The sequence below is a fragment of the Sinocyclocheilus anshuiensis genome, unplaced genomic scaffold (genome assembly GCF_001515605.1).
Source record: "Sinocyclocheilus anshuiensis isolate Anshui unplaced genomic scaffold, SAMN03320099.WGS_v1.1 scaffold755, whole genome shotgun sequence".
NCBI classification, from domain to species: domain Eukaryota; kingdom Metazoa; phylum Chordata; class Actinopteri; order Cypriniformes; family Cyprinidae; genus Sinocyclocheilus; species Sinocyclocheilus anshuiensis.
Genome location: NW_015552587.1, coordinates 308,052 through 319,458, shown reverse-complemented (window position 1 = coordinate 319,458; position 11,407 = coordinate 308,052). Strand labels below are relative to the sequence as shown.

The 11,407-nt window shown below is 37.6% G+C and overlaps 2 pseudogenes; both read right to left on the bottom strand.

The window, feature by feature from the left end:
- The window catches only part of LOC107665459 (alpha-(1,3)-fucosyltransferase 10-like), a 3,341-nt pseudogene extending 1,434 nt beyond the window's left edge, over positions 1-1,907 (bottom strand).
- Positions 1,908-2,055: 148 nt separating this feature from the next.
- LOC107665458 (alpha-(1,3)-fucosyltransferase 10-like) lies at positions 2,056-9,373 on the bottom strand (annotated as a pseudogene).
- Between the last annotated feature and the right edge of the window lie 2,034 nt (positions 9,374-11,407).

Sequence of the window (11,407 nt, the reverse complement as noted above, 5' to 3'; positions counted from 1 at the left end):
GTGCAGCTGACACAGAACAACATACGCTGTTTACGTCCAGCTGATACTCTCCAAAATGGCGCTAGGGTGACGCGGGGGAGACTAATTGTGGAATAAAGTCGTTCTTTTTTTTTTCTTTTGCGCACAAAAAGTATTCTCGTAGCTTTGTATAATTGCGGTTGAACCCCTGATGTCACATGGATTATTTTACAGATCTCCTTGCAACGTTTCTGGACTACAACATTTCAGTTGCGTTGCTGTCTATGTAGGGTCTGACAGCTCTCAGATTCCACCAAAAATATCTTAATTTGTGTTCCGAAGATGAACGAAGGTCTTACGGGTTTGAAACAACACGAGGGTGAGTAATTTTCATTTTTGGGTGAACTAATCCTTTAATGCCTTAATCTGCATGAGTTTATCCTAGATCCCCTATTCCACCCAATACCTAACATAACTACAACAACAACCCCCTTACTTACTATCAATAAGCAGTAATTAGGAGTTTATTGAGGGAAAACTCTTGGTTAATAGAGAATGTGTGTTCCCTAATCTATAAGAGTAAAAACAGAGAATGGGAAGTCTAGTGAAATCCTCTCAAAATTATAATTTCTTTACCTTTTCCTGCCGGTGGATATTCTCCCAGACTCTGTTGCACACCATGCACTCGAAGGCATTAATGAAGTTATCTTGACCATATCCTGAACACCCCACATGTTCAGCTCTGTCACCAGATTCACGTTAGATATTTCCCGCTTCTGCTTCCACTCCAGATATTTCAGATATTCCCAGTCATTCTTGTCCAATCTGTTTAAACACTGAGCGAGCTTCTTCGGCGGCTCATTGGGATTGACCACGACTGCGCTCCTGTTATCTGGCAACCACATGCATACGTTAGGTGTGCTGAGCTCCGTAGTAACGCCTACTTTGAGCGGCCTCCACAGTTGCTCAGTGATATAGTCATCACAGACGGCGTTCTCAAAGGCCAGGATGAACTTGTACTGGGCGAGGATCTGGTAGAAATCGTGATCGTCCATCGCAGTGGAGTCTCTCAGATGGGGCGGCAGGTCTTTATTATGAAGACACTGTCCGTATGAGTCCACCTGAATGTGCTGCACCAGCCCTTGAATGTAAACATCTCTGTCAGACGGCGGGTCACAGTCCGACTAGACGTACGCCACCGGCGCCAGTGTCCTCCTCAGCTGGTTTTTGTAGGACAGAGGCAGCAGGTGTGTTTGTGAGCTGAGAGCGTTGAGGGCCTCCAGGTGCTGCGTGGTGAGGGGCAGGTGAGAGCGGCGGCTGAAGGTCGCCGTGTGGTTGAACAGGGGCAACACTGGATATAAAGCACATATTAAAGGGTTAGTTCACCCAAAAATGAAAATTCTGTCATTAATTACTCACCATCATGTTGTTTCAGACCCGTAAGACCTTCGTTCATCTTCGGAACACAAATTAAGATATTTTTGGTGGAATCTGAGAGCTGTCAGACCCTACATAGACAGCAACGCAACTGAAATGTTGTAGTCCAGAAACGTTGCAAGGAGATCTGTAAAATAATCCATGTGACATCAGGGGTTCAACCGCAATTATACAAAGCTACGAGAATACTTTTTGTGCGCAAAAGAAAAAAAAAAGAACGACTTTATTCAACAATGCAGATGAACCACTGATGTCACATGGATTATTTTACAGATCTCCTTGCAACGTTTCTGGACTACAACATTTCAGTTGCGTTGCTGTCTATGTAGGGTCTGACAGCTCTCAGATTCCACCAAAAATATCTTAATTTGTGTTCCGAAGATGAACGAAGGTCTTACGGGTTTGAAACAACACGAGGGTGAGTAATTTTCATTTTTGGGTGAACTAATCCTTTAATGCCTTAATCTGCATGAGTTTATCCTAGATCCCCTATTCCACCCAATACCTAACATAACTACAACAACAACCCCCTTACTTACTATCAATAAGCAGTAATTAGGAGTTTATTGAGGGAAAACTCTTGGTTAATAGAGAATGTGTGTTCCCTAATCTATAAGAGTAAAAACAGAGAATGGGAAGTCTAGTGAAATCCTCTCAAAATTATAATTTCTTTACCTTTTCCTGCCGGTGGATATTCTCCCAGACTCTGTTGCACACCATGCACTCGAAGGCATTAATGAAGTTATCTTGACCATATCCTGAACACCCCACATGTTCAGCTCTGTCACCAGATTCACGTTAGATATTTCCCGCTTCTGCTTCCACTCCAGATATTTCAGATATTCCCAGTCATTCTTGTCCAATCTGTTTAAACACTGAGCGAGCTTCTTCGGCGGCTCATTGGGATTGACCACGACTGCGCTCCTGTTATCTGGCAACCACATGCATACGTTAGGTGTGCTGAGCTCCGTAGTAACGCCTACTTTGAGCGGCCTCCACAGTTGCTCAGTGATATAGTCATCACAGACGGCGTTCTCAAAGGCCAGGATGAACTTGTACTGGGCGAGGATCTGGTAGAAATCGTGATCGTCCATCGCAGTGGAGTCTCTCAGATGGGGCGGCAGGTCTTTATTATGAAGACACTGTCCGTATGAGTCCACCTGAATGTGCTGCACCAGCCCTTGAATGTAAACATCTCTGTCAGACGGCGGGTCACAGTCCGACTAGACGTACGCCACCGGCGCCAGTGTCCTCCTCAGCTGGTTTTTGTAGGACAGAGGCAGCAGGTGTGTTTGTGGCCCTCCAGGTGCTGCTGCTGCGTGGTGAGGGGCAGGTGAGAGCCGCCGTGTGGTTGAACAGATGAAAAAGCTTTTAGTTATTCTTGGGTGACTCCTCATGAAACAACGCCCACTGGTGCTGCTCGTGATGCGGAAGAGGAAGACTTTCAATGCTGAAATCCGTACCTGGAAAAAAAGACAAATATTAAAGGGTTAGTTCACCCAAAAATGAAAATTCTGTCATTAATTACTCACCCTCATGTCATTCCAAACCTGTAAGACCTTCGTTCATCTTCAGAATATAAATTAAGATATTTCTGATGAAATCTGAGAGCTCTCTGACCCTCAGTCGACAGCAATGCAACTGAGATGTTCCCAGGTCCAGAAACGTAGGACAGTCCATGTGACACAGTCCATGTGACCGTAATTTTACGAAGCTACGAGAATACTTTTTGTGCACAAAGAAAACAATAATAACATAATTTATTCAACAATTCTTCTCCCTGAGTTACCGTCTTCCGCCGTTTTGGAGAGTATCCACTGAACATAAACAACATAATGTGCGTTATTTACATTCAGCATGCGCGTGCTTTCTACTGAACGTAAACAATGCTAATCACATTGATTACATTCAGTGGATACTCTCCAAAATGGCGGAAGACGGTAACTATCTGAATTATATCTCAGTGGTTATTTAACCATGTATTACTATGTCTTTGGAAGTTTTTTGTCTTTCAAACACATTAAAGTGCGCAAATACATGTTATTTCTTATTTACGTGTAATGCAGGGATTCCCAAAATTTTTGTCATCTGAACCTTGTTCACCTCATATATTTACTTGAATTGAAATAACCCCTGAGATTTTATGGTAATAAGTTAATAATTCAGCAACATTTGCATGTTCACGGTTCGCTGATGTGATATGCAAGTAAATAAATGATTTAATCTTTTTAGTAAGTGTTTTATTTTAATTGTTGTTATTTTTAAATAATTTTAATGATTTAATTAATTGCTCATTTGTTTGTAAAATTAATTTGTTAACTCTCACACATCCCCAAAAGTTAGTGATTATACCTAAAATGTGTAATATGTAATGGATTACGTTATTAAACACAATTTATGTAATATAAATAATATAGGAATTAATAAATAGCAATTATATCTGAAATGTACATCTAACTGTGAGAATTATTGAATAATAACAGCACAAATTACAATAAAGGTGACAGCAAATTTGACATCTTTCTCTCTTCCAACCAAAGTAATCAATCTCTCTGTATTTTTGAATTTATTTTTACCCTCCTTTCTTTGTAAGGCCATAAAAAACCTATCATGGATTTCGAAACAAACAAAACACAATGGCTCTGTTTAGTTAAAATGGTCTTTGGTTGATAATTTAGGAGATTCACTCCTGAAATTGAAATGCAATTGTTACACTTGAAACTTTACATTGTGTACGTGGCCTAAGTATTAAATAAAAAAACAATAATAGCAATAACACGCCACTGAGGGCCTTCTGCTCCAATTCTGGGAGGCCCATTGTGCCCTGAGTGTCTAATTTGACCTTTTCACATCCAAATAAAATCTCTGTTTACCTCACAAATCTGAAAACAGTATAACACCTGCCTGTGTCACATTGCCACATACTGTGACGCATACACACATACGTATGCGTCACAGTTGTATGTAAGAATGTGTTGGCTGGCTGTAATTTCAAATCTGAAAATACAAAATCATTACATTGTGTTAGACTTTGTGTTGTCTGTAAACTTGAGATGTCTGTTACAACAACATAAAGTTCATTTGAATATGAATTGGATGTCAAAAAGAGGGAACGTGTCAATAAGAAGCACACTGCTTGTGTGTTTTGTGATGTATAGAGTGCGTCTGCTTTAACAGATGTTCACCAGGGCAAACAGTGAGTCATACCTGTTTGCTGCCATAGCAACAACAAAAATACTTGGAGTGGCCGTTCTCCTTTTATGTTTGAGAGGAGAAATCCTTCTCTTACAGCATCCTCTCGTGAAGTGCATGACAAGCACATTGCTTCACACTAAACCACACGGCTGTCAAATACCAAATGAATTCTCGTAAAGAGGTTTACAAATAGTAATGCTTTAGATTTTTTTAATGTTACAACTGACTGTTGTTTAATATCAGTGTGTTGTTGTTGTTGTTTTTTTAAAACTATAGCCTAACAGACTGTCAGACAAATCGATTCCTGTACATTTAGTCATTTAGCAGACTCTTTTATCCAAAGTGACTTACAAAAGAGCAATAATATGTAAGTGTTGCAAGTCTCAGTTAGCCTTACGCAGTACACGTAGCAAGTTTAAAAAATATATATATAATACAGTAAATAAACAGAAAACAAGTCGATAGAATAGAAATAGAACAGGGAATGCTAGTGTTAGAGGGTCTTTTTTTTTTATAATAATAAAACAAGTCAAAAGAATAGAAATAGAACAGAGAGTGCAAGTGTTAGAGGATCGAGTGTTTTTTTAATAAAAAAGAAAACAATAGATAATATAGAATTAGAATAGAGCATTTCAATAGAATGCTCATTTTGTACACATAGATTTTGATTTAGTGATCTTTGGTTTGCCGGCTGATACTGTATGTGTAAAGGCAGAGTAAAACACTACAGCACTGATTGCTCACTATTACGTGATTTACAGATTTCCGTTTCCTATAATCAAAGTGAAGAGCACTTCACAAACACAATAATAGCTACTCACCAAACAAAGACTAATAACAGCATCTCTCATCTAATGTCTGCATCTCATCGGTTCTCACTCAGCCCACTACTGATTCATGAAAGATGCTGTTTATGTACTGTTTGACTTTGAACAATCCACAGATGAGCCGTTCATACAGTTCCCACTGTAATCCTTAACCTGTGATGGTGAACAAAGATGAGATGAAATAAGACTTTATACTTTAAGACTTTATATAGCGCTTTTAACAATACAGATTGTGTCAAAGCAGCTTTACAGTATTAAATAGGAAAATAGTGTAAAAATACAAAACACTCAATTTTCAGTTAAAGGCAGTTCATCGATTCAGTGATGTCATCGTCCAGCTCAGTTCAGTTCAAATAGTACCTGTGCAATCAAGTCAATGATATCGCTGGATATTAAAAGTCCCCATTTAACATTAACATTTAAGTGTGTTTCCAAAGCTTGTTTGTTTTAGGGATCTGAATGAATTGCATATCATGGGATGTCATAGGACAATTTCAAATTAATGTGAAGATCATTTTAAGTGCAAAACTTTATGTAAAGCATTTATCTAAAGGACTTTTTACATTTTTTTGATAAATTATTTCTGTGTGGCCTATTAACCTGTGATGTGTTTCAATTCTAACTTGCAAAAGTTTTGTAGGACTAAAACTAAAACCAAGAAAAACGTTTTTTTTTTTATACAGAAAAATACATTTTAAAAATTAAAATTTGAATATACAGTGGTAATACAATACAAAAATACTACACAGATTACACAAATTGGCATAATAATTAAGACAACTTAGAAGAAGAAGTAAATCAATTTAATTGAATACTTTTTTGGGCCTCAGGTGCTTCTGAGCTGGTGTCTGGTTATACGATAATATGCCATCTGTTTGATTACTTACACAGGCTTCGCTTGCTCACAAGTGTTTGATTTACTATCCACACCACTAAATAAGTGTTTATATATTACACTATAAAGAGACTCCATTTTATTGGGAGTCTCCATTTGAAATGGACAGCAGTATATTTAATCATGTCTGGCAGCCTAACAAATATGGTTTATTGGGGTATAAAAGTTAAAACACTTAATAATCTATAAGCACTTCACAGATTTGATGTATTTATTTATTTATTGCACTAATGACAGGGGCATAGCATCTTGTATGCAGGGTATGCAGGTGCATAGGGGCCAGGGCGTATTGTGGGCCCGCCGAGCCGAGGGGGAACCTTTAATTGAAACGAGGGAATGAATAGAGCCCTGCACGGGCCCGGTGTCAGTTTATCAGAATATTCTCGGCCTGAGTCTGACCCGAGCCCGTGTGTTTTCTCTCTCTCTCTCTTTCTTCCCCTTTACACAGCTGCTGTTGTAGCAAAGCTAGTCCGGCTTTGGTTTTCAATGGCAAAGTGGTTATATTTCTTTTCGTTTCTTTATTAAGTTAATTTAGAAATATGTTTGAAACATTTTATGTATGTTAAATTCCAGCGCAATCACTTGCATTTTTTCTTAAGAGTGGAAACTTAACATACGCCGTCATTTTTTGCTCATAACGGTAAGAGTAATACATCATTCGGAATTGTAAATTGTGGCCCCGCGGAGCCGAGGGGGAACCTTTAATTGAAACGAGGGAATGAATAGAGCCCTGCACGGGCCCGGTGTCAGTTTATCAGAATATTCTCGGCCTGAGTCTGACCCGAGCCCGTGTGTTTTCTCTCTCTCTCTCTTTCTTCCCCTTTACACAGCTGCTGTTGTAGCAAAGCTAGTCCGGCTTTGGTTTTCAATGGCAAAGTGGTTATATTTCTTTTCGTTTCTTTATTAAGTTAATTTAGAAATATGTTTGAAACATTTTATGTATGTTAAATTCCAGCGCAATCACTTGCATTTTTTCTTAAGAGTGGAAACTTAACATACGCCGTCATTTTTTGCTCATAACGTGACACTGACTCAGAAAATACTAGTTCATTAATAAATAATTCAAATAGCTCCTTAGTATTTTATTTATTTATTTATTGTTTTTGTTTTTTGGGCTTCTATGCCAAGATTGTGTTTGCATGCAGTACAAATAGCCTACTGCGGCATTTTAGTACCATGTTGAAAAATAAATGAACAAGATCAATGCATTTATTTCCATTCAAACTGATGGAAACTGACAGAACTAAAAAAAAAAAATTGTAGATCTTTCTTACCTGTTACAAATGATCTGTAGGTATATACAAGGCATTTACAACACTTTCTGCATCCCCTAAACTAAAATGTAAAATACTCATCAGTTGTAAATGTTTTACAAACCTGCCGGTTACAGGTTGTGTGTGTATACACACTGGGGTGAAAGAACTACGAATGATGAGTAAAACATTTACAACTGATGAGTAGTTTACACTTTAGTTTAGGGGACGCAGAAAGTGTTGTAAATGCCTTGTATACACCTACAGATCATTTGTAACAGGAAAGAAAAATCTACAAATTATGTGTAACACATTTAAGTGATGAATAGTTTACACTTTAGATTAGGGGATGCAGAAAGTGTTGTAAATGCCTTGTATACACCTACAGATCATTTGTAACAGGAAAGAAAAATCTACAAATTATGTGTAACACATTTAAGTGATGAATAGTTTACACTTTAGATTAGGGGATGCAGAAAGTGTTGTAAATGCCTTGTATACACCTACAGATCATTTGTAACAGGAAAGAAAAATCTACAAATTATGTGTAACACATTTAATTGATGAATAGTTTACACTTTAGATTAGGGGATGCAGAAAGCTTTGAAAATGATTTATTCATGCGTTTACACAACAGCTTTTGAATACTTTGTAGTGTGTACTGCAATGTAAGGGCTGACTGGAGAGGGTATAGACAGATGTCTTCTCTGACACACATGGAGTATTTTTAACGCTGTCAGATAAATGTACAATGTTGACATTTCAATGATTTATAAGTGATTAATAATATATTTAACTAGTAACTTATTAACCATTTACTAAGGATCTGTTTGATTATTTCATGATATGCAATTTTTTTAATGAGTTCTCATCATCCTCACTATCACAGCATTCATCTTTCATTTGAAATGGCTGATAGTTTTGCATCCAGAGCATAAGAAATTAATGAAACTAAGCATGTTTGCTCCAAATGAATTGTTCTCCATATGTAAACATTTTTGCGAAGTTTGAACTTTTCCGGAGCTCCTGGACATCTTGTTTAGATACATGGCATCATGGATTTGATCAAAACCTGACTGCCTCTGCTAGAAATCTTATGGGCCATGGTTGGATCTTACATCAGGACAATGATCATCAAAATCAACAGCAAAATGGGTAACTGAACACAAAATGAAGGTTCTGCCATAACCATCCCAGTTCCCTGACCTGAACCCTGTAGGAGACTGAGGAGGAGAAGCACCAGCATGGAGCTGGGAATCTGAAGGATCTGGAGAGATTCAGTGTGGAAGAATGAACTCTGATCTCCAGACTCATCAGCCTGTAGGAGAAGAACCTGTTGCAAAAAAATATTGCATAAAAGGCCAACGTGTATTGGAGAAAAACCTTTATGTCATAACGTGTTTTACTTAAATGAAAGCATGGATTTTTGTGAATTGAATGTGAATGTTTTTGAATGTAAATGCTGTTCTTTTGATCTTTTTTTCCCATCAGAGAATTCTAAAAAAGGTATCGCGGTTCCCACAAAAATATCCGGCACTGATAATAATCAGAAATGTTTCTGGAGCAGCAAATCAGCATATTAGAGTGATTTCTGAAGATCATGTGACACTGAAGACTGCAGTAATGATGCTGAAAATTCAGCGCTGCATCACAGGAATTACATTTTGATAAAAAAAAAAAAAATGCAGCTTCGGTGAGTAAAGACACTTTAAAAAAAATAAATAAATCTTACCAACCTAGAACTTTTGAACGGTTCTGTATATAAACGAGCACAGTTCTAATGCCTATTTCCATCTGTGTACATCCATGTTACTTATTAACAAATGTATCAGGATCGTATAGCATTGTATATGCTGTTCAAAAGCTTGAGCATAAATGCATTATGATGTGAAAGAGTAAAAGTGTAAACTAAACTAACAGTTTTCTGAGAAAAAGCAGTGTAAAATGTTATTCTCTGGAAAGTACATCTGCAAGTTTATGGCTGCTGCTAATTATAACTAGAGCAAATGCATGGTTTGGATTTGGTTGCTAGTGGCAACATGTGTAGGTGGCCACAAATGTATACACTGAAGAAAGACACGAGTCTACTTATTGGAAGCACAATCGGGCACTTAAACGAAGACCAGTGCTCTGCGTGACTCTGATCATGTGTCTGCTGTTGACACATTAAAACTGCCTTGATTTAATGGACAGATACTGTTACTTAGCATCTTACATTTATAACATTATTCACTTTGATTGCATGAATTACAATCCTGAATAAGATACTAAACATGACGTCAGACAATCAGAACATTAAGGGATATTTTGTGTACTATGTAAATTTGATGTCATTCATATAATTGTGAAACTGAAATACAGTTACCTCACTTTGAGGAAAACAGAACTGTATGTACAGACATTCAGTGACTTTACAACTCATAAATGTCGAAGTGCTTGTGGAATGAAGTAAACCCACACAGATGTCCTTCCTGACATCATCACATGCTTCCTGTCCATTAGCTCCTTATCCCTCCTCGACTCCGTCTCCAGCATCTGAAGAGCATCTCCGCAATCTGGTTTCCAAGCAACTATTTCCAATCAGGTTTCATAAAACACTTTAAAGACCCGTTTAAAGAAAGCGTGAAGCTGTTCTGACCGCACCAGGTGACGCAAAAGCCAAGATTAATGCTTAATTTCATTCAAATCTTTTGATTCTTCTTGTTAACGAGGAACATGGTGATCATTCACCTTAAGTGCCATTTAAAGTTGAAGCTGAAAGCGGATGAGATTCCTTCTCAAGATCGTCCTTTAGTTGCTGTTCTTCTCCTTTTGTTCAGCCCTCCGCTTTTGTTTCATGGTCTGTGTTCTTTGCCTCAGTTTGTTCAGATTAATTATGCTTCCTAATCCTAATAATCTTTCATAATAACTGTAATGTACAATTAGATTATTAAACAAATTTTGGCATAAGCAAATACTAGAACTCCTAATGATACAGTGCATGGGTTTACAGTGAATGATATCCTGTAGTAACAGCTCACACATCTGCTTTGCTTACTGATCAAAGTCAATGCTAACTCAAAAGCTCTCAAAAAACAGAACTCAATCAGTCTTTTGTTCGAGTTTGATATGGCTTCATAATGAAATACTGAATTATTTTCAGTGCCACATTTACTGAAAGCAAACACTGACATCAAACTATAGCTCTGTTCTCTAATCATTGCATAAGCATGCAGCTGTTGACAAATACACACTGTAGAAAAGGAATTGAGAAAACTTAATTCGGCACAACTTGATGCATTCAGATTTTCTCTCAACTACTGTCTTAAACGTGTTCTTAAGCAATACTACTTTGTTTTGTTCATTTGAATTTGTGGTAACACTTTAGTATAGGGACCAATTCTCACTTTTAACTAGTTGATTATTAGCATGTCTATTATTAACATATTGGCTGTTTATTAGTGTTTAAAAAGCACATATTCTGCATGAGCATATTCTACATCTCTAATATACCCAATACCCGAACTTAACAGCTACCTTACTAACTATTAATAAGCAGCTAATTAGGAGTTTATTGAGGCAAAATCCATAGTTAATGGTTTGTTAATAGCAAGAATTGGACCTTAAAATAAAGTGTGACTGAATTTGTCAACTCACTAAATGCAAAATGCCTTAGTCAGCCGACAAATTCATCAAGGCAACTACTTATATTTGTACACTGACCTCAACACTTGACCTGCAAACCTCCAGAACGGTGGCAATTATAGGAGTTGGGGGGCAGAAGAAAAGATTTTACACAAGTCAATGTTGTTTGCAGATGAGATTCCCTTTCATGGGAACTTCGAACTGCGTCCTCTAGGGGT